Source organism: Tupaia chinensis, unplaced genomic scaffold (assembly GCF_000334495.1).
Source record: "Tupaia chinensis unplaced genomic scaffold, TupChi_1.0 Scaffold000238_1, whole genome shotgun sequence".
NCBI classification, from domain to species: Eukaryota; Metazoa; Chordata; class Mammalia; order Scandentia; family Tupaiidae; genus Tupaia; species Tupaia belangeri.
Window position 1 is genome coordinate 4,823,637 of NW_006159716.1, and position 24,191 is coordinate 4,847,827.

A 24,191-nucleotide genomic window follows, 5' to 3' on the forward strand; every position below is an offset into this window, starting at 1 on the left:
CTCTCCAGCGAGCACATACATGAAATTAAAACAATGACAACAAAAATAAAAGTAAAATAAAATATACTTCAGAGAAGTTGAGTCACTGGCCTAAGGTAACACAGCTAGTTAGTAGCATAGCTAGCATTTGATCCAGGACTCTCTGATTCTAAAGCTGGAAACCACCACGCCACAGGACACATAGTCAAGGAATATCCTAAACTAAGACCTCGCTCAGCACTTTCCCAAGTGTTCTACAGATCTTGATTCATTAACTCATGATTTTACATTGTCTACGAGCTGGACCAGATGTTTTCACAGCTCTGCAATTTCATTTTAGCTTTGTGATGCCCTTGTGAGGTATTTACTATTATTATTATCCCCCTTCCAGGTGACGATATTGAGGATTTAGGGGCTGTTACATGGCTCAGTCAACAACACCCAGCTGCCGGGAGACGTGCGAGAACTCACAAGTCAGCGTTCTGATCTGAGTCCAGTGCTCTTATCACAGAATTAAAGTTGGCTCTTTAGCTCCTCCTTCAGCTCTTGGAGCCAATGCTATGGCTTTAGGGCATTCACATTTCCTTTTCTCATCCCCTTCACTGCTTCTATACACAGAGAAAACAGGAAGGACACACTATTTGTTCTCTCTCCTCTGCCATCTCCAAAGGGCCTGCTGGGAGCCAGGCACTGTGCTGAGATGTTCTGCGTGAGCTCTGGCTCTCCTGCCTTCGCCAGTACACCTCCCCTTCTTACTGATGATCATAGGAAGGTCAGGCAATGTATCTTAGTACCTAGGTCTATAAGAGAAGTGGCTGGGTTTTTTGTTGTTGTTTTTTAGTTTGGAGAGGTTTTTGCTATAGGGTGCGTGTGCTCACCAGACAGACAGAAGAGAGAGATAGAGAGACATAAAGTGAGAATCAACCCCCAGGGGGATGGCCACGCAGCAATGCCTTCTCCTCCAGTCTCCTCTCGGGATCTTGGGCACGCACGCACATGCACCTGGCATGACTTTTAAGCCACTGGGTCCGGGGCTTGAACCACAGTCAACTACATAAGAGTCCAGCAACATAGCCGTTAAGCTAACTGCTGGTCCCGATAAGTGGCTGGGTTTTGATGGCAGTGGTGTCTCACTCAAACACACTTTTAACTAACTTCTAGCCATGTGCTGGGATGAAGACACGAGAGTAGTCAAGGCATGGTTCTTTTCCCCAAGAACAGATGGGTCCCTTTCCAGTGTGGGTGGGAGGAGGGTCAAAGCGGTGACAACAGTAGTTTGGGCAGAGAGGCATTTGGGCAGCACTGAAATGGGGGACCTTGTTCAGCCTGGGATAGAGGATGAAGGGATCATCAGGAAAGGCTTCCAGGAGAAGGCGGCATTGAGCCAGCCTTGAAGACACAATAGTGCACCGGATGGGGAAGGCAGTACAGGCGAAGAGGGAAGGAACAGTGTGACATGACTGAGGCCAGCCCAGGCCAGCAGCTTGTCCTTTTGTGGTTAAACAATTGGCTAAGGGAGTTGGCAGACAGCAGAGCTGCAGGCATCATGGGGAGCCTGTTCCTTTACCTTCCTCTCACCCACCAGGCCCCAAGGGGCTGGGGGCTGGGCTTGGAGCCCAGAGCTTCCCGAAGCTGCCGCATGGAGCACAGGAATGGAAACAATTTCTCACTCCGCAGGCAGAGGTTGGCCCTGTACACTGAGACTCCTGTGCCATGTGCTGTGGCGGCACCATGAAAATGGCCTGGCTCAGTTTACCTGGAGCCTGGCTCCCCAAAGATGAGTCTACGCTTTTCCATCCTAGGTTACACTGCCAGACCCTTGGCCCATCCATCCCCCCACTGCTCACCTGCAGCAGCTCTGCTCCCTCTCAAGCCTTTGAAGACCACTCTTCATGCTTTGTGGCCAGCAGACAGGTGTGGGGTTCCTCGTAACCCTGCCTATACCTGCTTTCTCCCTGAAGCTGTCTGAAGTGCTGAAGCCCAACTCTAGCCACAAACTCAGGTAAGGGCTTCTGTTCACCCCCATCAGCTCTAACAGTGTGACCTCAGACAAGTCCCCTACCCTCTCTGAGCCCCTGTTTCCTCATTTGTAAAATACATGGGATAGTCATGAAGAATAAATTAGTTAAAATTTGTAAAGCACAGGACCAGCAGTTGGTGCGATGGTTATGTCATGGACTCCCATGTAGTCAACCGTGGTTCAAGTCCTGGACCCGGTGGCTTAAACTCATGCCAGGCATGTGTGCGTGCATGCCCAAGATCTCGAGAGGAGAATGGAGGAGAAGAGATTGTGGCGTGGTCATCCCCCCTGGGGGGGGTGATTTCTCGCTTTCTGTCTCTCTGTCTCTCTCTGTCTCCCCAGCAAGCACACATGCCCTATAGCAAAAATCTCTCTTTAAAAAAAAATCGTTTTTATAAAAAAAAATCCCAAAACATCAATTTCACATGATTGAATTTAATACCACTTATTTCATCTGGCTCATCAAATTGGGAGTATCATACTTTACATTCAGTGATTCTAATCATAATAAAGTCATAATTATAACTTATTGAGCACCTTTCACACAGGTGAGGAAACTGGATGCTTGGTGTGAGCCTAGGATTCCTGGGGGGTCTTCAGACCCTGGATCTGCTGCGCTGCTCACACTCAGCGAGCTTATGAGAGAGCGAGAGCCTGCTATGCTTTAGAAGACAGTTTGTCTCCCAGGGGCAGTGCATGTTTGGAACTGGGTCCTCAATGTAATAGTGCTGGGAGGAAGTGGGGCCCAGTCGATGGTGACCATGGAGGCATCACCCTCACGAAGGGATGAATGCTGTCTCGAGAGACTGAGCGATTCTAGCACTTACAGGAAAGAGAAAGGGAAAGGAAGATGGCAGCCCCCAAGCAATCCTCCTGGCCTGTCCATCTTCCCACTTCCCAAGACATGGTTCTTTTCCTCAAGGATAAGGAGGTTCCCTTCAATTAAAGTTGGATTTTCAGCTTCTCCTTCAGCTCTTGGGGCCAATGCTGTGGCTTTGTGACATTCAAATTGTCCCTTCTAGTCAAGGAGCAAGGAGCATCAAGGCAGTGACAACCTGGTAGGTTAGGGACTCACCATCCACCTCTCTGCTTTTGTCAGCCGCATTGTGACAATGCACTAGAGGCCAGCCTGATGCCAGCCCTAGGTCTCTAGACTTCTAGCCACCAGAGTCTTAAGCCAAATAAGCCTCTATTCTCTATAAATCACCCACTCTCAGGTATTTCTACTAGCAACAAAATAGCAAGCTATGACCCCTTTCAAACTGGGAAACGTAATGGAGAGCATGAGTTCCCATCTTGCTTCTCTGAAGTCCCGGCTCCCCTCCAGCACCAGGGCGGTGTGGTTAAGGTAGCCCAGTGCTGTGCCTCCCCTGCAGGGCCACTGTGTTGTATGGGGGCCTCAAACAGCAGTGCACTGAACAATCCACCTTTCTGACTGGCAATGTGAGCCTCAGGCAAGGCAGGGGAGGGGCAGGGAGCACTTTCAAAAATAAGCAAGCTCTCTTTCCAGGACTGGGGGAGTTATTTTTAGCAGCTGCCTAAATTATGGTTTCCCCCTGTGCTCTGGGAAAGGGAAAGAAAGCAAAAGTAAACTCTCTCAGCCCCAGAGTCCCCTCTGTGCAGGGTGGGGGTTGGGAGGCGCAGAGAGGAGGCGCTGAGCCTGGAGAAGAGAAGAGAAAAACATGTCTTGCTGGGAAAAGTGAAACTGAAAATCTCCCCAAGTTGACATTTCTCTGACTTGGGGTGAGGGTGGGCGTTGTGAATTTTCTGATTAGTTTTCTCACTCTGAGAAACAATAAAGAGAATATAGGTCTCTTTGTCTCACGAGGGCAGGAAACAAGTAAGTGAGAAGTCTCCAAGGCTACAGTTGGGCATTCATTCATTCATCCATTCTCCCACCCAAGGGGCTGCTACGTGCAATTTCTGGGTCTTCTCTTTTAGGTGAACCAGACATTAAATCCTATCCTCGGTGAGTTCATGGTCTGCTTGGGGAGGTATGTGTCTAAACAACCAGGATGAGAAGGAGGGGGGAAGGTGCAGCTCAGGACCTGGGTCTGCAGGGAGGGAAGAGTGACTTCTGACTGGGGTGATCTGGTGCAGTCACCAGAGAAAGCAACGTCAAGACTAGGTCTCAGAGAGGAAGGACATCAGTGCATACCAGCATAGGTCTGAGAGAACATCTTTGACAGCAGCGTGCCAGAGTGAGGAGCCAGCATCAAAAGCCCAGGGCAAGAAAGAGGCTAAGGGAAGTAGCTCCTCCATGCTGGAGCACACAGCTCAAAGAGGTCCGGCAGGAAACAGGAGGTGCAGTGGGCCAGATCTAGGAGGGCCTTGAGTGCTGGACTAAGAAGGAAGGTGCACTGGAGTTGGGTGGGAGGTGGGTTTATGGCTGATCAATTTGTCGGCTTACAGCAGAGGAGACAGTTTGTGAGGTTCCATCACAGCCAGGAATGGAACAGACATTTCTGGTCATAGAATGGGACAGATTACAGGAGGGAGAAGTGAAAGAGGGGAAGAGTTGGGAGGTAACTCTGTCTGGTAAATGGTAGTGAGGCCCTGAACTGCCTGGAATAGAGGAGGGGATGGATGCCAGAGAGATACTGGAGGGGTGTGTGTGCGGCACGTGTGTGAGAGGATGAGAGGCCTTGGCAAGATGTACACTGGGCACAGCAAATAAGGACTGGGGCTGGCAATGATGGGAGGGGCCAGAGCTCTTTGGGCAACAGCTGTGAAGTAAAAGAGAAGAAGGAATGTCAACACCCCAGTCTCTGTTCCCCGTTAGAGCCAGAGGTCAGGGGCTCCTGGCCAAAGGGAAACCACCCTACATGTTACAACCCATCACTTCACCGCTCTGCTTCCAGAAGCCAAGCATTCCCCCAGTTCACACAGTTAGGGTTGTCTGTATGGAAACGGCACAGGGGAAAACAGCCTAGAGCTATTCCTGTGCTCTAACACCTGATCTTCCACCAGACAGGCCCACCATGCCGAGAGGTCAGCACCCTTCTACGGGCAAGGCTGGGCAATGCCCCTACTAGTCAATCCTCCTGAACCTCCTTTCCTGGCATCTCAGGGCCAAAGGCGTTCTCCTATTCATGACTGCATGACCTGCAAGGTCTCATGAAGGCCAGCTGGGCTCATGCATGTGGTCCCACTCTGGCCCCCAGGAGGGTCCTCTCCAGTCACAGTGCATGCCTTTCTTATGCCCCTGGTGGGTCCTCTCAGCAACCTGCATGTACACCAGAAAAGACCGTACATGTGCCTCAGGGCTTGGCTGGACAGAAATCCTGGACCAAAGGCACATTCCATCTCCTCAGAGGGCAGACTGGGATGAGGCAGAAATGGGGTGGGGCAGAGGTGGGAGTTGAGCTGACTCCTGGAAGGCAGTTGTGATTGAAAATGCAGACCCAGGGTGACTATTCACCTCCCCCTATAATTTTGGGCATTAGAGATGCTATCAAAGATTCATGACCAGTAAGCCATCCCAGGGTTACTAATACTACTAATAAAAAAGACTGAAAACACCTAAAATATTAAAACAAGAATGGGTTCATAAGAATTAGATGAATGGATAGACAGGTGAATACACAGACATAGACCTACATACATATATACACACATATATCATAAGCTGAAGTAATTATCTTTGGGTTGCTGAGGTTTTGGTAGCTTTTCTTATGGTTTCCTGATTTTTTTCAAATTTCCTACTATAAGCATTGATTCTTTTTATCAGAAAAATGTTACTATTAAAAGAAGAACCCTGGCCAGCAGGTGGGGTGGTGGCTAAGGCACTATACTCCCATATGGCTGACTATGGTTCAAACCCTGGACATGGTAGCTTGAAAATCGTGCCAGGTGTTTGTGCATGTGTGCCTAAAATACCAGGGATAGAATGGAGGAGAAGGGACTATGATGTGACCATCCCTTCTGGCAGGTGATTTCGCACTTTCCCTCTCTCTACCTCTCTCTGGCGAGTACGCACAGCCTATGGGGCAGGAGGAGGGGGGGAAGAGACTTAAATAAAAAGAAGAAGGACCCTAGACTAAGAATGAGAAGATTCAGGATTGAGTCCCACCTCCAGTCTATTATCCTAACTGAAGTGACATGGACAAGAGGTCATAATGGCATGTCCTTGGATCTTGTCTACAATGAGCAGGTCAGACCACATGCTCCCTGGTTTCTTCTTAACTTGACACTAGGACCTGTGCCACAGAATATATGAAGCATTAAATGATGCTGGTTAAATTAAATCATATTCCATTAGTGCATCATTCATTCATGTGTCCATTCATTTATTCAACCATCATTGATTTCTGAGCACTTACTATGCCCAGCACTGCTCTTGGTGCTGGGGATATGAGTAAACTGTCAGACACATCTCCTGCCTGCACAGAGGGATGGCCTTCCAAGTTTGGAGTCCCCTCTGACTGCTCTTTCCTTGGATTCCTAATGACTCATCCTATTACTGAGTTTTTCCAAAATGCCTTAAATGCATTTGTTTCATTCACAAACAACGCGCTCCAGACCCAGTCTAATCCCACATGACACATACTGAGACCCATGCTAACTTCTCATTCCCTTAACCAACCGTCCTTTGCCTAACCATCCTGCAAACAGCACTTTGAATAACATGTCTAGGAGAACCCTGATTCTTCATTCCTCAGTTCAGCATTTCTCACAGGTTCCCAGTTCAAGCTGAAAGATGTCTGCTTCAATTTGTTGGCTTGACCATTTGGTGGAGCTCACAAATTGTATGCCAACCAAGCCTTGAAATCAGATCTACATTTTTTTTTTGAGAATTACTTTATTTAACTTCATTTATTTATTGATTTATTTTAATTTGACCAGAGAGGGACAAAAAGAGAGAGAGAAAGGGAAAGCGAGAAAGCAAGCCACCAGGTCCAGGACTTGAACTATGGTCGGCCATGTGGGAGTCCAGTGCCCCTAACCACCATGCCACCTGCCAGCCCCCCAGATTTACACCTTCAGAGCCAGAAAGGACATAGAAGAACTGTAACTCTCATACACTGCTGCTGGTACGGGTGCAAAATGGTACAGGCATTATGGAAAACAGTTTGGCAGTTCCTTAAAAGCTTAAACATGCACCTACATGTGATCCAGTCCTTCTCCTAGGTACTTGCCCAAGTACTTGTCCATACTTACTCATTAATGTTCATATGCAATAGCTTCAAACTGGAGGCAAAAGCTCAGCACCAGGTGAATTGATAGGGTAGTGTATACTAGAATATTACTCAGTAAGAAAGAAGAATGAACTATTAGTTCACACCACCTAAGGATGTGCTAAGAGGACAGAAGTCAGAGGAAAAAGACTATATATTGTATGATTTCATTCACCTAAAATTCTAGGATATGCAAACTAATCTACAGTGATTAAAAGCAGACCAGGTAGAAAGGGAAGGGATGGATTATAAAAGGGCAAAAGGGAACTCTGGGAGATGCTATGCACGGGACAAGCAAGTCTAGGACATACTCAGTAAAGACCGAAGGAGTGAGGGAGGGAGAATGGGGAGAAGAGCTATTAATAAATTCATGCTAGCATGTGATAGAGGGCTCGACTCTATGGGTGTAGAGGCCTAAGTCAGGTGTTGTGTGTATTTGTGTGGTATATGTGGTGAGGTGTGGATGTGCATGTGTGGCCCACGTCCATGTGTGTTCATGTCCAAGAAGCAAGTACACATAACTACTGCCTTTACATGAGTGGAAGAAACGGTAACATCACTGAACACCAGCCCACAGGCCAATTTCTAACCAGCCCGACCTTAGTGTATAATGGAACTGCCCAAGCAGAACACTTAGGAAATGCTGCTGTGCAGAATACAATGTCTTTTCTGCAGTTTCCCATGAACCAAGTTGTGGCCTCAGAGCAGGGATCCATTCAAAGGATGTTCGTGTCTGTGATGGGCCAGACACTAGGTATTCACATACGTCATCTCATTCATCTCACAACCACCAAGGCAAATAAAGACTTTTGATTGATGGGGATGACATCTGAACGAGGGCTCTTTTCTATAACACCATCTCACTGCAACACAGCTTTGATACAGCTCTGTGTGTGTGTGTGTGTGTGTGTGTGTGTGTGTATGTGTCCAGCACTCAAAACTGGGTGTCCCTTGGGCTAGTATTACAATAGGAAGCACCTTCCTCTCTCTTCTATCTGAAATTAGGATGATATGTACTAGCCACTTCTCCATGAAACCTAAAGTGGAATAAACAAGTTGCTGACAGTTACATACTCTAAACTATTCTATGCTCCCTGCTTTAAAATATTTGTGGTTGGGACCAGCAGTTAGCATAATGGCTATGTCACTGGACTCCCATATAGTCGACTAGATTCAAGTCCTGGACCCGGTAGCTTAAACTCACACCGGGCACGTGTGCGTGTGTGCCCAAAATCCCAAGAGGAGAATGGAGGAGAAGGGATTTCGGCATGGCCATCCCCCAGGGGGAGTGATTGCTCGCTTTCTGTCTCTCTGTCTCTCTCTTTCTTTCTGTTGAGCACACATGCCCTATAGCAAAAAAAAATAATAAATAAATAAATAAATAAGTAAAACTCTCCAAAAAACAAACAAACAAAATATTAGGGGTTAAAAATCCCTGACCCCAAAATTCAAAATTTTAAACGTTTTTATTAATAGTATCTAAATGAAACTGTGAGTGGAAAATTCCATATCTGATGTCATGTGACAGGTCACAGTCAAAATGCTGCAATACAAAAATGTTACGTAAAATTGTATCTCCAGATGTAAGTGCACATGAAACAAGTTAATTTTGTGTTTAGACTTGGGTCCTGTCCTCAAGACATCTCATTACGTATATACAAATATTCCAAATCCAAAAAAATCTAAAATCTTAAACAATTCTAGTCTCAAGCATTGTAGATAAATGATATTCAACTAGTATTTGACACATTTCTCTCTCTCTCTCTCTCTCTCTCTCTCTCTCTCTCTTTCTCTTTCAGTTTGCCATAGGGCATGTGCATTCACCGGAAAGAGATAAAAAGAAAGAGAAAGTGAGAATTTATCCCTATGGGGATGGCCCCACCACAGCCCCTTCTCCTCTATTCTCCTCTCTGGATTTTGGGCATTTGTACACACATGCCTGGTGTGATTTTGAAGTCACTGGGTCTGGGACTTGAGCCACATAGTAAACCATGTAGGACTCAGCTGCCTTAACCTCCATGCCACCTGCTGGTCCATATACAATACATTTTTAGAAAGAAGGTTACTAACATTTACTAAGAGCTAGGATGGGCTCAAATATTCATGATTAACTATTGCAATATCCTGCAAAGATAGTATTATGAGCTCTATTTTTACATATAGGAAAATTAAGACTCGGAGAAGATCAGGAACTTGCTCCAGTTAATAAAGTTCATAAGACATAAGAACCTCAGTCTGATTTCAAAACTCAGCCGTAGCCTTCCTACTGTATGGAGATCGCAGTGTGCAAATATCAGCATTACTGTAAGGGGTCGGCCTCCCATAGCCATGGCAATTCCTCTGATATGCAAACCCTAGTCCTTCCCCCACCCCATCCCATGTCTAAGGAAAGTAGGACTTGCACACAGAAGCCCTGTGCCCCAGACAGACAGTAATCCAGTCCAGTCCCATCATCTTACCACGCACACTGAGTCACAAAAAAGTCCAAGCTGTCCCACCTTCAGGGGAGCTGGGCACAGTCAGAAGGGTCCCACACTTGGTTTACCGCTCTGCTGTCATCCTGAAACCTCTAATTATTTTTGAACAAGGAGTCCTGCATTTTCATTTCATTTTCATTTCAGCTCCGCAAATCCTGCAGCTGGTCCAGACCATCTTCTATGGTGGCTGGTGCAAGCAGTCTTTCCCAAGAAGAGCAGTCTGGCCAGCCACTCCCTGTGTTTCCAAAAATGTTACCCACAGTCCCTGAATGGTTGGACCGGACAGAAACAAGTTACTTTAATCTGGGGTGGCTTCCTAAACGAATGGCCTTGGTCCACAGCTCAGTAACTTCTGGGCTGCTCCCTATGCATCTGTCCTTCCTCTCCATTCCCCTCCTCCACTCCGCACTCCCTGGTTTTTGAACACATTGTCCCACTCACTCCTCCCTAAATGCTCCATTGCTCAAGGGACTGAAATTCCTAGAAGACATTCCGCTTTTATCTTCCACACCCCCCACGGGGCTCTTTCCTTGCACACAGCAGGAACTTGATAAGAGTTGATGGATTAAATGAATTTTGGCATTTCCTGAATTCTTGACTCTATCAATTATAAGACATATCAATGTGATGGCCTTACATTAAACATACACAAAGAGCGTACATCCTTCTGCAATTAGGGTAAAAGAATAAAAGTAGGAGACTATTTTAGCTTTGAACTGTAGTGAAGAATGGCTCTGCTCACTCTACACGTGTGTTCTCAGTGTTATTCCCCCTCTCACCCATGCCCACCTCCCTTCCTCCTCCTCCCCTCCTGTCTGTCCCCTAGACAGATCTTGCCTTCTCCAAGCAGCCTTCCTGACCACTCCAAGCTATCTAAATTCTCCTAAACAAGCCAAAAGTACTTCCTGTCCACTCTTTATGTTTACAGGATGCTTCATTACATACCACGCCATGGCACCTTGCATTATTTGATTTAATGTATTGATTTACATTTTTTATACCAATGAACTTTCCCCACATCTAGACATTGAACCCCACAAGAATAGCATCCAGCATGCTTCCTTGTATGCAGTAGGCCCTTCAGTCCCTGGTAAGGCCTTCCTGGATGAATGAAATCACATGGCAGTGTGTGGGGAGAGAAAATGAGGAGAGAATTAACTCCCCAGAAGTAAATCCTCATGGTAAATCTATTGAACTCAGGTCCCCTAATTCTTTCTTCTTTTCACTGTCCTTTGGGGTTCAAAGGCATCTGGACCTTGACCAGACACCCTTGAGAAGATTTCCAGTGACACTCAGCAAGAGGCAAATGAATATTCCTTTATGAACCTGCATGGTTAACAGATAAATAGGCATTTCCAGATAAATGCAGAATGTTTTCATTTTTGTTTGTTTCATTTCTGTTTTTCATTTCCACTACCTCTGTGTCGACAATAGGCATCTTGCGTGTAAAAGGTGTAAGAGATATTTCCCCCTCTGTGCTTCTGGGTGGGGATGCTTCCTGTGAAGAAAATGAGATTCTAGCTCCAAGACTTCAGGCCACAGAAGCTGAGGTTTCTTCTAACAGTCCAGCCACCACCCCTCACAATGTCCCCAAGCCCTAGAAGCCGTCCTTGCATGGAGTCCCCATTTCTAAATTACCCTTCTTCCACTCTGACACCCTGAAAACTCCACCCTGATTCTCCTAGGGAAAAAGCCTCCCTGCTCAGTGCCCACTGATTTCATCCCGGAAACTCCAGTACTCTGCCTCCCCCTTTCCATCCTATCACCCTTTGGAGGCCCTCTCCTCAGTTGTCCCTCTTCAAGGTTGAACAATGTGCAATCCCCTTCACCTGCTCCAGATGTTCCATGTGTTTTCTTGCCTCTTCAACTTCAATGAGCTGGTTTCCTCCACCTGAAGTCCCTTCCTATCCCCCCTCTCCTGCCCCTCCCCTTTCTGTTGACCCTTCACCTGGCTAGCCTCACTCCCTGCCAGAAGCCTTCTTCCTACCACCCTCCCACTCCTGAGCATCTTGCAATTCTCCCATCAAACACCTGGCAGATCTGTTGCTTCCTGAATTACAGTCACTCTCACTGGGCTGTGACCTTCTTTGATCAGGGACAGTGTCTCAGCAGTTTAATGGGAACCTTGATACCCAGTGAAGAGACGGGCACATAGCAGATATGCCAGGGCTTTGCCGAGATTCAGACCCTCAATGGCCTTTTCATTTATCCTGTTCCCTCCAAAAATCCCCTTCATCTCCTTATTTCAGACTAATCAGCAATAATTACTGCAAAATACTCCTCTCCCCAATGTCCAACTCTATTTCCAACCATCTACATTTCTACTTGGCTGTGCTGATGCAAATTCCACAAACTTTCCCCAAACCAACTTCACCTCCTTTCCTTCCTTCTTTGAACGGCCCCTGCCTTTCCCGTGAATGACCAAACTGCAAAAGCATGCCCAAGTCTTCCTTTGTCTTTAGTACGAATATATGCCAGGTATTTCATACGTATTACCTCATTTAATTCTTACAAGAAACACTTAAAGGTGGGTATCAGCATCCCAGGAAACCGATGCTCAGAGAATCAAGTGACCTGCCCAAAATCACAAGCATGAAAATGACTGAGCCAGGACTTGAGGTAATTTTTATTTTGTTTTGTTTTGGTTTGGTTTGGTTTTGGTGGTGGTTGAGGGGGAGGTGCCCGGAGTTCATGTTCCCCTTCAATATACACACATGCACGTGCACACATGTGCACACAATACACAGTTCTCCGTCATTTTATAGAGTATTCAGTCTCTTCACTCAGTCAATTCACTTAGCAATGCTTCCTGTGTCAAATTTGTGCTCGCCTGTGTGGACACTCAGGGTCCTTTCAGGCACCCAGTGTTGATCTTGCACTAGGGAGGCTGGACGTGCAGAATCCTGCGAGTATGGCTGGCAGCCTGGACCTCCTCTCCCACCTCGTGGGCTTGTACATGCTGTAAGCTTAAAGCTGTGTCTCCAAGGACTGTCCTTTCTTGTTGGCTTGGCTGACCTCCAGACTGGGCTGAGGCTCACCTCTTTCTTTCTTTTCTTTCTTTTGATTATATATATATATATAGTTGTGTATGTCTATGTGCTGTGTGGTGTTATTTTAGACAGGGTCTCTCTGTGTCAGCTTCCTGAGTAGCTGAGACCACAGGTGTACACCAGCTTTTAGAGTGGGCCAGAATCAAACCTGGGCCTTCCATGTGACCTCAGCCTGCCAAGCAAGAGTGTCTAGCTTGTACTCCTGTGGCTGGCCTGACCCATTTTTTTCTGAACTCCACTGCACCTCCTCACTCTTCTTCTTGGCCTCAGTTCAAAACCATTTAACAAGATGTATGTTTGGACCATGGCCTGGGCTTCCCAGCTCTCTTCTCTTGTTTCAGCTCTCATTTCTTCCACCTTCGGTGGAAGATCTCAAAGTACAGTGCATCCTAGGTCACACAGAGGGCTAAGAAAATGCAGATTCCAGGGCCGACCCTCAGGGTTCCTGAGTCAGTAGACCCTGAGTAAGGACTCAGGAATATGCATTTTCTCAAGTCCCCCAAGTGATTTGGATGCAGGTAGTTTAACTCACTTTCAGTTCTCTTTCCTTCTCTTTCTAGTATTTTTATAACCTTTGTCACAATTTGTCCCTTCTTTCCAGAGTTGGGAGCAAGTCTCTTAGGTTCTCACATCTGGCTGCACAGTATATCATGGGGTAGTCTGAAAAAATACCAATGCCTGGACACCAACCCAAACCAACTTAAACAGGGTGTCTGAGCAGGGGTTGGGAAAGCCACTACGGTGAATGGCTAATCCTGGTTTGCCCAGAATTGTTCAAGTTTTAAAACCAAAAGTTCCACAATCAAAAAAACTTGGCCCCAGGTAAACTAGGATGGCTTACCACCAGACTCTGGCATTTGTAATATCTTGCCAGGGGATGCTAATTTGTAGGCAAGCTTGCCAAACACTGGACTACATGTATCATGAGTGCAGAAATCCCCTACCAATCAGTCAGCTCCCCCGCACTCCCTAAAGTCAGAGGGCTCACATGCCCATTGTGTTCCTTTAGCTCTGGTCATCTCGAAATATGTCGCTAGACTTACAGTCTTGGCATCACCTGCAAACTCAGCAAAAACAACAGGGCCATCTCAAAGAACAACAGTAAGAGTAACCCACACCCACAGTTCATCTACAGTCCTATATGGGCCTGCACCACCCTCAGTGTTATGTGCCTCACTCAACTCACAAGAAACACGTGAGGTCAGGCTTGCTGCCATCTCTCCCTGACAAATGAAGCTGAACACCAGAGAGGTGGAGTAAACCAGACAAGGTCATACAGTTAGTGGCAAGATTATGCCTAGACCCCAGATATGTCCAACGCAAAAGCCCACACTTTCCTCTCATACCCTTTGTGAATCCCACCAGACTGCATCCATCCACTTTTACTGACTTGAGTCAAATAGTGAATAAGGAGTTTAAGGAGTTAGCTGTCAGGCAGAAGCTGGAGTGGGGGGGGTGGTTGAGGCTGGCAGGTCAGCCCCACCCTGGAGAGTGCAGCGCAGAACAGAGGGGGCTTGGTTTCAATTCTGGTGCAGCAAATGCTGGCTGACCACTGCCTAACTAGCTGGCTTGAATATGCCATCTCATCAAAACCCATAGTAACTCTGTAAAGTACGTGGTGTTGGAATTTTGTGAAGTCCACACATCTTCTTGCTCAAGTCTGGGACTGATTAAGAAATAGATACATGAAGCAGACAGGTGGAAGTCAAAATAGCACCCCTATTTCTGACAAAGCTGTTAGGAGTATGTAGCCTTACAGAGCTGGACAAATGGACTTCCTAATAGTTCACCCATGAAGGAGGCCAATTCATATATCTAATCACTGGCATACGAGGGTGGCCATGGAATACCCTGTAGGAGTAGGCTCCTGACCTCACCGCTGAGAGCTGGCCAGATGCACCCACCCTGAAGGAGTCAGAGTCAAGAGAGGAGAGGAGGAAATTGGCAGGCCCAGTTCATAATTTCTCCCAAAGTCACAAGCCAGAGAGCCTCACCCCCTCACTTGAGGAAGTGATGAGGTGGAGGAAACCTGAGTAAGCAGCCAGATTCTTCTCTCATGCCCATTAGATCCCTGAGCCCACACCCAGAGGTGCTGACCTGATCTGGGAAGCTGCTGGGAGTGAGGGGGAGTGGTTCATGGAGGGGCTCCAGGCAGAAGAGACCAGCTCATTGAAGTCGAAGAGGCAAGAAAGAGCATGGAACATTTGGGGCAGGTTGATGGGACTGCATATGGTTCACACCTTAAAAATGAAGAACTGAACAGAGGGCCTCGAAAGGGTGACCGGAAGGAAAGTAGTGAGGTACAGTAATACAGTTTCTAGGACAAGGTGGGTTATGGGCCTCGATCAACAGGCACTGAGTAGGGAGGCGCCTTACCTGAGAAAATCAAGGTGGAGTTTGCAAGGGTAGTAGGGTGGAAAAAAGATGACTCAGAGAGACCAGCAGATGATGTAGTGGTCACATCACTGGACTCCCATGTAGTCGACCACAATTCGAGTCCTGGACCTGGCAGCTTAAAATTCACACCGGGCGTGTGTGTGTGCATGCCCAAGATCCCGAGAGGAGAATGGAGAAGGGATTGTGGCATGGCCAACCCCCCTGGGGGATGATTTCCTGCTTTCTGTCTCTCTGTCTCTCAGGTGAGCATACATTTCCTATGGCAAAATCTATTAAAAAAATAAAAATTTTTAAAAAGACAACTTAGAAATGGGGATTCCCCACATGGTGGGCTGTGATCTGAGTTCCTTTTCTTTTGTAAAAGTCCCAGGTGATGATGCTGTGGTATCACCAGGATTGAGTAGCTACTCCAGGAAGACCCTCTCCTGGAAATAAGAAGCCAGGAAGTTCTCTCTGAAAGGGCTGGAATTGCTACTATTTTATGAGCAGGGAAAAATAATGCTCAAAAATTTGTATATGTTGCCCTAAGCACAGAAATAGTAAATAGGATAGTAAGCATGAGTATCAGTAGTCAACAAATAAGCTTCTTCCAAATTTAGGGTAGACTTGGAAGATTTCAGCCAGGTTGGAGCCAGATCAGCTAAACCAGCCTTTCTCAAACTTTACTGCACATCAGAAGCTCCTGAAGGGCTTGTTAAAATGTAAGCCTGGGCACCACTCCCAGAGTTTCTGAATTAGAGAGAAGGCTCTGTAGCTGGGAGATCAGGTGACACAGTGAGGCTTGTTTGGGTTTTAGGCACACCTTTACCACCAACAGCATGACCTTGCCGGGTTTACCCAGCCTCTCTGGCTCAGCTTCTACATTTGTTCAACAGGGATCACAGTAGTAATGACCTCACATATTTCTTGTGAGTTGAATTAGATGCATAAAGCACTTAGGATGGCACATGGCCCAGAGTAGGAACGTGGATAAACTGTGGGTGTTATTATTGTCGTTGTTATTCAGAGATGGCGTCTTAGAGAAGGCCAGGGTGAAGGCTGGAGGTTGCTGGATGCAGGCGAAAAACACCAAGAGACAGAACACCAAAGGCAGAATGAACCAAGCCTCCAAGGATGCAGGTTCACGAGCCAGAAATGGAGCAGTAGCCAGTGCACAAATGGCAACAAGTGAATAATGCAGAGGATGAGGGTCTGCTGCAGATCTGGCCAGCAGAGAGGCTGGGATTCAAAGTCACCCAAAATAGAACCTCCTTCTCTCCAAGTTTGCAATTTACTTTTCTCCTCCTCCCCTTCTCTCCGGGCCACACTCCACATGCCTGTGTCCAGACTCATTTGTTAGAACTGCCCCCCACCCCACTCCCACCTTGCCCTAGGGACTCAAGGAATCCTAGCAATGTCTCCAATTCTAAGTGCTGAAGGAAAAGCAGCAAAATAATAGGGGAGAAAGCCTCTCTCTAGGCCTGTCTTTGTATGACTTCCCATAGCCTCCCTAGACTCCTCCTCCCCTAAGAGATGGCCATTCTGAGTCAGCCTGAGTCTGGCCATCCTATTAGAAGCACAGAAACCAAGAGAGGCAGCAATGACCTCCTCATGCCTCGACAGCAAAGCCCTCTTTGCTAACCTTGCCACCAACCTCCCTTCCCTCTTCAATAAAGAGGTTCAGTGCATGTTCTTTAAAGTCTTCTCTGATGAGCCCCTGTGGGTTCTTTCCTCCTTAAATCCATTCATTCATACATTCAGTCCACAAATATTCACTGATCACCTCCTCTGTGACTAAGATGATAAAACATGGTCCTTACCCTCCTGAAGGGTAAGGAAGAGAGTACGAGATTTGGAGTCAGGAGATGGCACCTCACACAGTCATAAGAAATAAAGGAGTCCTCTTATAGGAAGAGACCTCCCAGCTGGTGAGACATAGCCAAATCTTCCTACTCTGTCTTGCACACACAAAACGCACCTAGAAAACACACTATATCAGACCCAGGTAACACGCTTCACGATTTCATGCTCTTCTCCATCCTGTACACTTTAGAACTTCATCTGAGCTTCAGAGCGTGCCATCTTTCATAACTGCTTCACCCTATGTCTGATATCTTTTTTTTTTTTTTTGCAGAGGTTTTTGCTACAGGGCGCATGCGCTCGCCAGACAGACAGAGAGACATAGAGACAGAAAGCGAGAAATCAACCCCCAGGGGGGATGGTCACGCCACAATCCCTTCTCCTCCATTCGCCTCTCGGGATCTTGGGCATGCACGTCCACACGCCCGGCGTGAGATTTAAGCCACCGGGTCCAAGACGCGAACCGCGGTCGACTACGTGGGAGTCCAGCGACATAGCCATTATGCTAACTGCTGGTTCCCCCTATGTCTGATATCTTTTTTTTTTTTTGCAGAGGTTTTTGCTACAGGGCGCATGCGCTCGCCAGACAGACAGAGAGACATAGAGACAGAAAGCGAGAAATCAACCCCCAGGGGGGATGGTCACGCCACAATCCCTTCTCCTCCATTCGCCTCTCGGGATCTTGGGCATGCACGTCCACACGCCCGGCGTGAGATTTAAGCCACCGGGTCCAAGACGCGAACCGCGGTCGACTACGTGGGAGTCCAGCGACATAGCCATTATGCTAACTGCTGGTTCCCCCTATGTCTGATATCTTTTTTTTTTTTTGCAGAGGTTTTTGCTACAGGGCGCATGCGCTCGCCAGACAGACAGAGAGACATAGAGACAGAAAGCGAGAAATCAACCCCCAGGGGGGATGGTCACGCCACAATCCCTTCTCCTCCATTCGCCTCTCGGGATCTTGGGCATGCACGTCCACACGCCCGGCGTGAGATTTAAGCCACCGGGTCCAAGACGCGAACCGCGGTCGACTACGTGGGAGTCCAGCGACATAGCCATTATGCTAACTGCTGGTTCCCCCTATGTCTGATATCTTAACTTAATGACCATCTCAACCAATGGTCATTGACCTGCTTGGATGTGCCAGGCACTGGAAATACTGCAGTAAGACATGTTCCTGAACACCTTGTGCTCATAGTCATGCACTTAGACAGTCACAGTACAATGTGGGAAGTGCATAGTAATCCAAGTATAGCCTCACGTGAGGTGAGTAGAGAGGCACCTTATTGGCTGGCTGATGACAAGGAGTATGCCAGGGAAGGTTTCCTGAAGGAGGTGATGCCAGAAAGGTCTTAAAGAGGAAAGCAGTAAGTCCAAACTGAGCCTGAGTGTTAGCTCCCGCCACTTCAGGTCATCTTAATCACTTCTCACGGACTTTGCTCCCTGCCCTGCCCTGGCCTATCCTCCATTTCAGAAGCCCAGGGAATTAGGGACTTTTTAAAGGGGGGGTGGGGTGGGCGGGAGAAGGATCTATGTGCATGTGATGCGATTAGAGCTGAATTTTTCCTTCCCTTTTGAGTTGATATTATAACACCAATAACATGATGTTGATTGTGCAATAAAATCTAAAAATGCAAAGCAAGTGTTGATTTCCCCCTTGCTATTTTCAGGTGGTACCCAGATACTGATTGTGTAATAAAATCTAAAAATTCAAAGCAAGATGCTGATTGCGTAATAAAATCTACAAATGAAAAGCAAGAGTTGATTTCCCCCTCGCTATTTTCAGGTGCCACCCAGATACCTCCCTTGGCCATGCAGCTCTGGTGCAACTGAGGACCAGAGCAGAGTTTTCTAATGTTGCACCACGGTCCTCAATAGCTGGAAAGCAACTACTGGCAGACAGCAAAGGGCAGGGAGGGTTTTGGGGCCTGAGGGTTGAGAGTCAGGGCTGTACCAGGCTCTGCAAAAGGAGTCACAGCTGTGAGTCAAAGGCCTCTTTAACTAGGGAAGCAGAGTGGGGAGGAGGTTGTCACATCACACTTTTTGTGCAGAGCTGCCACCCAAACAAGTCATGAAAATGATTGTGTCCAAATGAATGAGAAAAGAAAGATGCAGGTCTTCATATACATACCAATGGGGGAGAATTTAGGGGCCAACCCTTTCTAACATGGAATGAGATTCCCTATTATGATATAGAAGTTATGTGGCCCCTCATATTTATCCCTGGTTGAGCTAAGAGAAGCCAATTCCCCTTCTTCTAGGGGATTATCTACATCTTCAAGGGGCTACATTTCATGTCACTAAATGCTACTAAACAACCTACACCCAAGGCCCCTTTTGAGAAGCAACAAAAGCCTTAGGAATAAGATGGGGTCAAGAACGTAGAATTTTTCTGTTCTAAACTTTACTCTGTCACTAACCAGCCGTAAGACCTTGCAATCGCTTGACTCCTGTAAGGCCTACTTCCTTCTCTTGCAAAAAGAACCTGTGAGAAGCCATAGCTCACCACGTAGTCTAGAGCAGCAGGTGAGAATTCAGGTATAGCGCTATGTGTCAAATACAGAAGGTTTTACAAGGTACCTATTTTAGATATTTCCCAATATATTTGTCTCTGGGAAGTCCACTCACTTAATTTTTCCTTTCTTTCTCTTCTTATACGCTTCTAATATCAGAGCCAACTCAAGACCTTATGTTCCTTAGGAAAAGAAGACTGAGAGTCCTTAGAACAAGAAGTCCACACAGCGGGAAATGGTTGATAAGCGGTATTAATTGTTTTCTCTTGACGGAAAGGGCATTAGAAAACCTTTTGAGCACTAGGAGGAAAAGAAAGTAAACAGCAAGGATTTCACTCCCTGTTGTAGCGTCATGAGAAATACCCCAGAATAGGGATGCAGGGCTGGGGAAGCTCATGCCCCTTGCAGAGGCCCCACTTCAGCCCAGCTGAGAGCAACACAGGTGTGCCTGGAAGATACCTGGTGCTGCTTTTGCACCCATGCACTGGCGCTCTCACGTCTCAGAACCACAGCTGGACACTTGGGCCCTCCAGGGCTAGGTGGGTGTCTCAGAGAGTCAGGGGGCCTGAGGATGCCCTAAGCTTCAACCACAGGGGCCAGGCCTACCCTTTAAACCCCTGGGGATCTGACCTGCTCTGGCCCCTTCAATGGATTTCAGCCCAGAGACCCAAGAAAGAGAGGGAACAAGGCACACCTCAGTGGAGATAAGCAGGGAACCTGGGGCCCCAAGGCCCTTTCCTGACCGCTCTGAGAAGGCGGGAGCTCCCTTGGGAAATTGAACCACCTGGCGAGGAGAACAGCACAGGGCAGGCGCCCTCGAAGGGACTCTGAATTGTGATTTGATGGGACATCAATCCAAAGCAACTGTCTTAAATCAGAAGACACTTCTTTTTAAAGAAGTACTTTAAAAAAAATCAAACTAAGTTTTTTATTGCAAGTCGTCCGTTATAGGAAATAAGTACTTCTGTCTGAACACCTGAATTGTAATATATCCATTTTAATAAGTCTTCAATAAATAGGAGCTATTAATACATCATCACCATCATCATCATCGTAACTAGTTCTTCTTGGATTGACAAAGAGGAAGACAAGATGAGTATAAGAGCAAGAAATTGTCTCTTGTTTTAGATCAGCGTCCTTAGAGGATCCCTGAAGGCTGACTGAAATGAGAGGAGAGGGCAGGAATGTGGTCTGAGTCTCACCCTTCACCTGGAATTCACTCTCTTACCTTCCACAAAGCTAGTCAACCCCACCCCAGAGTAACTATAACTGACCTATTGACTCCTCTGCTCTTTCCTCACTGAGGGAGCTACAGAGGAGCGAGCATTAGTACACCTGCCCACCCCAAGACCAACTGTTCCTCAGTGCAACCCCCAACATACCTGTCCCCCCCCCGCCCCAGCATCTGCCCCTTCAGAGCTCCCCAGTGCACCTGTCCCATTCCCCAGACCACCTGCCCCAGGGTGCATCTGTCCTCTCCTGAGCACGGACCTGGCCTGTTCAGAGGGGGCTGGCAGGCCTCCTCACCTCCCCCACCCACTCACTGCCTTTGCGGCCTTACAACGTGGTGATGAAGAGCCTGACCTCAGGAGTGAGACTGCTTGGGTACAAATTCCAGCCCTTCTTTTCACCCTGCTGTGTCATCTTTGGCACGTTACTTGCCTCCATTTCCCCTTCTGAATGTGGGAGTGATAACAGCAATTTGCTTCATAAGTTAATTGTGGGGATTAAGGTAGTGAGTCGTGATTAGGGTAGTGTCTGGCATGTAGTAAGCACGTGCAGTTATTTTATTTGTGAGAATAACTGCACGTGCTCCCCACCAGGGCTTCCGAGACTGTCAAATAGCAGTGCCCTCCCAGCACTGACCACCTCCCAGCTCCCTCCCCTTCATCTTCCACGCAGACTTATCACCAGCTGAGAGGCTATATATTGTACATATTTATTATCTCTCTCTCACTTGGATGGAAACTGCATGGGGCACTTTTGTCCATCATTCATTGCTGTAGCCACAGTGACTAGAATTACTGCCTGGCACAAAATGGCCTTAAAATAAATAATGAACAGAAGAAACTTTACTTACATATGTTATAAACTTAGGCAATTATGTAACTCCACATGTCACTGTTTATTCATCTGGAAAATGAGGTTGATGCCTACCTATACCCCGACACTGATATGAGGATTCAAGGAGGTAATATTTGTGAATGTGCCCACTGCAGACCCTGGATGATGGTCACTGGATGTGGCTGATCTGGGAGACCCAGTCTTGGCTTGACTCAGGCAAGGCCTGAAATGGTTAATTCCTGGCTCTCCTCCCCCAGGCAAGGCCAGGCTGCTGGCAGCTGTCCAGGTAGAGGACAAATGTCAGAGGTGTGTGCCTGCGGGAGCTGCCCTGGTCCTGATGCCAGGTCCCGCCCCAGCATCTGCCCCTTCAGAGCTCCCCAGTGCACCTGTCCCATTCCCCAGACCACCTGCCCCAGGGTGCATCTGTCCTCTCCTGAGCACGGACCTGGCCTGTTCAGAGGGGGCTGGCAGGCCTCCTCACCTCCCCCACCCACTCACTGCCTTTGCGGCCTTACAACGTGGTGATGAAGAGCCTGACCTCAGGAGTGAGACTGCTTGGGTACAAATTCCAGCCCTTCTTTTCACCCTGCTGTGTCATCTTTGGCACGTTACTTGCCTCCATTTCCCCTTCTGAATGTGGGAGTGATAACAGCAATTTGCTTCATAAGTTAATTGTGGGGATTAAGGTAGTGAGTCGTGATTAGGGTAGTGTCTGGCATGTAGTAAGCACGTGCAGTTATTTTATTTGTGAGAATAACTGCACGTGCTCCCCACCAGGGCTTCCGAGACTGTCAAATAGCAGTGCCCTCCCAGCACTGACCACCTCCCAGCTCCCTCCCCTTCATCTTCCACGCAGACTTATCACCAGCTGAGAGGCTATATATTGTACATATTTATTATCTCTCTCTCACTTGGATGGAAACTGCATGGGGCACTTTTGTCCATCATTCATTGCTGTAGCCACAGTGACTAGAATTACTGCCTGGCACAAAATGGCCTTAAAATAAATAATGAACAGAAGAAACTTTACTTACATATGTTATAAACTTAGGCAATTATGTAACTCCACATGTCACTGTTTATTCATCTGGAAAATGAGGTTGATGCCTACCTATACCCCGACACTGATATGAGGATTCAAGGAGGTAATATTTGTGAATGTGCCCACTGCAGACCCTGGATGATGGTCACTGGATGTGGCTGATCTGGGAGACCCAGTCTTGGCTTGACTCAGGCAAGGCCTGAAATGGTTAATTCCTGGCTCTCCTCCCCCAGGCAAGGCCAGGCTGCTGGCAGCTGTCCAGGTAGAGGACAAATGTCAGAGGTGTGTGCCTGCGGGAGCTGCCCTGGTCCTGATGCCAGGTCCTGACCCGGGCAGCTGGAGTCTCTCCCCACCCCCTCTAGCTGAGAAATGCTGCCTGGGCCTGGAGCCTTTGGGAGTGCAGGAGTGGTGGGAACCTCCACCCAACCGGGTCCCACGCCACATCCTGGCCTTGGGGGAGGTGGGCCTATGGCCTGAACTTGCTTCCCGGCTATTCCCTGGAGGCCTGCTCTCCTCATCCCAGCTGGGCCGTCTGAGCTGTAGGACTGCAGGGCAGGTCCATTCCTCAGCATTGCCTTGGCCCCACCCACAAGGAGGAAGACTCAGACCTCAGCATAAGGTGGGTCTGACTCAGAGCTCAGCATGCAAACCCTGAGGCCTGCCTGCCCCCTGACCTGGGGAAGGGGGTGTGGACCAAGGCCCGTGAGCCCCATGTGACTAAGTCATAAAAAGGATATGCCAAAGGACAATGGCTCCAATTAGGGATGTCAAGTATTTCTCCAATTTCTCATAATGCTCCAGCTTATCAGTGACTTCCCTTAGAGCCCATCCCCGTGACTGACACAGTAAGAGATGCAAACAGAGAGATGTCAGTATAGATCGTGGGGATGAAATAAATGAAAAATGCAGTGTTCACTCCGGGATTCCTTTATTCCAGTCAACCAGGAACCCCACTCTGTGCCAGGCACTGCACACTGCAGGGAGGAGCAGTGAATAGACCCAGACCTGGTCATCAAAACTGAGCCCAGTCAGAGGTGGGACACTGGTAAGCCACTGGGCAAGAGACAGCCACATCTCAGTGGAGCTACACAAGGTAATAAATAAAGAGTAACTAGCTCCGTCTGGGGAGAGGGGAAGAAAAAGAAGAAAAAGGCTGGTACCAGGTGATTTTGGAAGGCCATGATTTGGGGGGAATATTGGGGCCAACAAGTGTTTGTCCCTTGGTGGAGCCACCATGGGGCAGGCACACACTGGCTCCATAGAGGATGCTAGCCTAGGCTCCCAATCCCTCAATCTTCAGGGACTTTTACTGGAATCAAGCCCTATGAGGGTAGGAATGTGGCCCAATCTGCATCCTCAGTGCTAGGAACGGTGACAGACACACCCATGGTAGGCACAAAGTGCATGGGTCCGGAAGCACCAGTGAATAAGCAAATACCCTGAAGGTATGTCTCTGCTGACCTGAGGAACTCTTGCTCTTCTCTTATCTCACCAGCATACACAAACATTTCTATTTCCCAATTTCCTTTTGGTAAGTATAAAAAGCTCCTCATGTCATAACTCCAACTGGTGTCAAAGTATCCCTCAGCCTCCAACATGGGCATCCTTTGCAGGAACAGTTGGGTTCTGTCCT

The 24,191-nt window shown here is 47.7% G+C and overlaps 1 protein-coding gene across 1 annotated transcript in view; it reads right to left on the reverse strand.

Moving 5' to 3' along the window:
• The window catches only part of DAAM2 (dishevelled associated activator of morphogenesis 2), a 104,246-nt gene that overhangs the window by 72,531 nt on the left and 7,524 nt on the right, over positions 1-24,191 (reverse strand). The gene's annotated exons all lie outside the window — the stretch shown is intronic.